Source organism: Cryptotermes secundus, unplaced genomic scaffold, assembly GCF_002891405.2.
Source record: "Cryptotermes secundus unplaced genomic scaffold, Csec_1.0 scaffold384, whole genome shotgun sequence".
NCBI lineage: Eukaryota > Metazoa > Arthropoda > Insecta > Blattodea > Kalotermitidae > Cryptotermes > Cryptotermes secundus.
Window position 1 is genome coordinate 1 of NW_019731268.1, and position 4,551 is coordinate 4,551.

The 4,551-nt window shown below is 36.6% G+C and overlaps 1 long non-coding RNA gene across 1 annotated transcript; it reads left to right on the forward strand.

Annotated features, from left to right (window-relative positions):
• Positions 1-23: 23 nt before the first annotated feature.
• Positions 24-3,356, forward strand: LOC117282503. Its single transcript, XR_004513255.1, has 2 exons — positions 24-1,890; positions 2,472-3,356. It is a non-coding gene; the product is annotated as an uncharacterized LOC117282503 (long non-coding RNA).
• The last annotated feature ends 1,195 nt before the right edge of the window (positions 3,357-4,551 follow it).

Here is a 4,551-nt window from a genome sequence, read left to right on the forward strand (position 1 = left end):
TCCACTCCTTTGTTTTTCACATTCTGTCTCTTTTCATTTGTCATCTACTTTCTCTTCTCCTTCTTCAAAATCACTCTCATTTTTTCCTTCTCTTGTTCCCTTGTGTTATTCTTCTGGTATGTTGTTCTCTTTTTTTCTTTTTTTCTCTATCTTCCATTTCATCCCATTCATTATGTTTGTACTTCTAGCAGGGTTTCAGCCTGCACTAAAAAAGTATTCAGAAAAGATCCAAACTTCATCTGCTTCGAATATCAACATAACACGTTTAACACTGTTTCTCCTTTAATTCAGAGGAATATGGGAATATGAGAGAGCTTAGTAGAACAGTATCACTTTTTTTCATCTCAAATTAACCACTCTCTCTTCATCTTATTGCCTTCTATGATCTTTATTTCCTCATTGTCTATGTAACCTTTGTTTTCTCCTCGCCCACCATCTTCTTCGAGTTGTTTTCTTCGTCTTTCTTGCACTCGCATTTCATAGTTAAACCTATTAGAAATGAGGTGCAAGGAATATTATATATGTAACTGGTAACAATGATTTTCACACAATTTTAAAGAGAATTCAAACCTCATAAATATTCTCCTCTTCCTCCTTTTTATTCTTTTTCTCTTGAACTACTAGCTGAATAAGTTGTACAGCAATTTACAAGCTAGTTTGTACAATGAATTGTTCATTTCTTCATGTCCTCTTGTTCCTTCTGTCACTGCCAGCACATCACATTTACCACTCGTTCATTTTAAACTTACAGGGAATGTAGAAATTACACAAAGAACCCACAAGTGTTACAGCTTTGTAAATATTCATTTAACCTCTCACTTGTTCTTGCTGTTCATCATTGTCACATTCAGTGTAGTCTTCTTCTTCTTCTTCTTCTTCTTCTCCTCCTCCTCCTCTTCCACCGAATACTGTTTTTGTTCTTTGAAATTATAACACTGGCACAAATAGGCACAGCAAATGAGTGTTGCTCATAGAAACTCGCTTATTCTGTCACTGTTTCTATCCCAAATTGAGCTATTACATTCATATTCATCATCTTCATCTGTGTGTTCATTCTTTTCCTCTCTTTTCTGCTCCCTATATCTCTTTGCACTACTAACACAGTTTCTACACAATTCAAACTGTAATCACAAACACTTTAAATGTCTCATGGAATATTAATGCCTTCCTGTCTTCAAGGTGTGGGTGGTTTTCATGTTTCTGTTTCACTCACCTCCTGACATGATAAAATCAGAATGATTTACTTCAGACCCAAGTTTTACCACAATTAGAAGTTTGTGAAAGAATTATCATTGTAAATGAAGAAATTATGAAACTTTCACGTGAGAGCCTTTTATAATGTGTTAAAAGACCTTATTTTGGAGCCATTTATCACCTTTTCATCAGCTGACTTGGCATGGATCCAGTGAAATCTATAGTAACATTTTACACGATAAAGTGGGATTCCAGCAATACCACGGTGTCTCTCATAGAAAGTTTGTATCCTTGGAAAAGGTGCTGGAGAAGAGATGAGTTATGAAGATGATGAAACATCTGCATAAGAGACAGATCCATGTGTTGAATAAAGGGATGAGTGCCCCATGGGAGGAATACGAACACACGGGCACGCATTAACTGAATTGCTGCAGTGTACTGTTTGTATGTTGGAATATAGGTACAATATATACCATAGAAAAGAATCCAAAAGGACAACCTGTGGAAACATTGTTTGTGTTAATGGCTGCCTTAAATGAAGGGTTTCCAGCTGCATTTACAGTAAGGTTTCATACCTCAAGCCACATGATCAGTTATACAAAATTTAATGAATTGCTTTCAGAAAACAATCAACTCCTTTAACCTCAGGTCTTGGGAATAAATCACAAGGGTCACAACTGCACCTCAGGATGTTGGGTAAGCTATGGCTGTCTAGAGAGTGTGTACGAGCAGACATAATGAAATTTGTGATCTTAGCTACTGGCTACTTGTAGTTCTACCAGCCACCACTAAACTACAAACATCACGCACCAACAAATATACCAGAATCTACAACAACACTAAGCATCAACAAATTACAAATATACAATCACTACATCACTTCCATTACCACAACACTATTTTCTACATCATACAAACATGACAAACTATTTCTGCACCCTTACTTGAGACCAGAAATTTCATTGAGCAATTTTGCATGTAATGGGACTGCTCTAACTTAACCTGGTAGTAGATATATGAGTCATGTGGTTTATGCTGTGGAAAACTCATTGAGATTCACAACTGATATTCACTTAATGTCATATTATGAGGGTTGCAAATTTTCAAGTCAATAACACTGAAAGGCACTTAACCACATTCATATTACAGCTGTTCTTTGAGGGCTAAGATACCTAATAGTGCAAGATTCAGATATATCCTTCAAATTAGAACAATAGTGAAAGGTAAGAAAGGGAAAAATTTTGACTAAAATGGAATCATAGCATTTGGTGTAACAGGATGTCATGGAAGATCTGTAACTGTTTTTAGTGTGAAATGCGTATTTCTCAGATAACGAAGGAAGTGTAAAGGTCGAAGACACTAAACATGAACTGTTCTTATTAAAAGAGAAAAGCTGAATTACTTAAAATTGTCAGGATGGTGTGATATATCTGCATGAAGTTTTGGTTAGAGGACACAGATTCCAAATTCAGACCAATGTGGAGTACATTTACCAGTCAGCACAAGGAAAGTTATTTTGTGGATACATTGACATGGAAGGTTTATTGAATTACCAGAGTGAATGGACTCAGCGCCTGGGCATATTTTCTTGAAGTCATATATATATATATATATACACACACGCACACGAGAAGCTTCGTGTAATTTACAATGCCAAGAAAAAGACATGTGCCATGTCAAAATGAAACTGGAACTGAGGCAAATCTAGCTAATGTATCAGCATATGTCAACCAAGAAGAATAATAATGTGATGACTGTCACAACGCCATTGTCAGAAAGTCAAAACTGGATCTCAACCCCAGGATGGAAACAGCAGAAATTGTGAACTTAACAGGAGATAAACTTGTACAAACCAGAACAAACATACTCGTATTTATAGCTGAGATGGAAGGTTCAAGGGAACCAAGAAAACCGTTGTCCAACTCATAGTTGTAATTTGGATGAGACACATACCCTGTAAATCGCCACCTTTCTCACAGGAGTGAGACATTAGAAAACAAACAACTTGAGGGATTAATTGTACCAGACAGATATGACTTCCTTTGGGAACAGAGAGGTGAAGAAAATTATATGGCGAGAATCATTTCAATTTTACTTTTCAGTCAATATTCTTTTTATGAGAAAACATCGATGATGTATTGTTAAAGTTAAAGAAGAAAAAATAATAAATGCTTTCTGGAATGCAGTAGTAGGGTCACACAATGTCACATCATTTCCACATTTTTCTTTTCTTCTCCCCAGGCTTATTTTTCTTCTTTGTAAATCATTCTCCCCAGTCTTATTGTTCTTCTTTGTAAATCAAACACACCATGGATACCTTCATTGTTTTTCTAATTTTGCAATGTACTTTCATTGTTAGGAGGCTCGTCGTGAGGATGTTAGCTGGATGTATATTTCAGAACCACTTATATTGTTTGTATTCTTGCACTGACTCTGTGGAAATACCTAAGGAAGTGCTTAAATGTCCCTTGGATCCAAGAATTCTGTCTTAAGCTCTAACAGTTTCCTTGCTTGTTGGTTTTGGTTACAGTTAGCGTCACTTCACGAGATAAGCTGGTCCTGTCTCCATGGTGTTAACATAGTTCCTTTTCAGGGTTTCTTTTGAGTTTCTTCATTGTACAGAGAGTTTTTGGTCAGCTGTGTGTGGAATCATGTAGGCAGCCTCATGTTGAGTTACAGTTTCTTTTGAAATTCCAGTACAGAGCTGTTTATTTTACCATGTCTAATCTCTATTCAGTTTAGAGGTATGGTGCTACATGGAGCTTGTACTGTAAGAAATACATTGCCATCTCATTCTTGTCCTCCACCCCCTTCTCCTCCATAATGGCCTGAAAATTGAAATAATCTGAGTTTTTAATACAGAGATCACTTTCATATTTTCACAAGATCTTCCATAATTTAGATTAAATAAATCTTTATACATGAAGGCATAAGCAAATATACACAAAATCACACTACAACAGGACCATTGACAGCAGGCTGAACCAGAAGGATCAGAATCAGCAATTGATAGCTTCACTACCTTTTCATTTGTTGATTCAGTCTGTCATAGTTCCTGCCAGACAAGTTGCAGCAATCCCATAAGAAATACACATCCAAATAAGACACATAAAATGCAACACTCCTGGAATAGAAAGCACAAAATACAGCACATTTTGGAACAGCTGCAACTTGCCTACCACAGCCTGGCATTTGAAGCTCCATGCCAGCTACATGAGATCATCTAGCCAAAATACAGGTGATTCCTCCTTGTAATTTGGAGGTAGAGATTAAACTTCTAAATGCTGCATGAATGTGCAGCTATGGAGTGTAAGTTCCAAGTCCTGTCTACGAAAGTTGGGGGGTGTTTTGCCACCA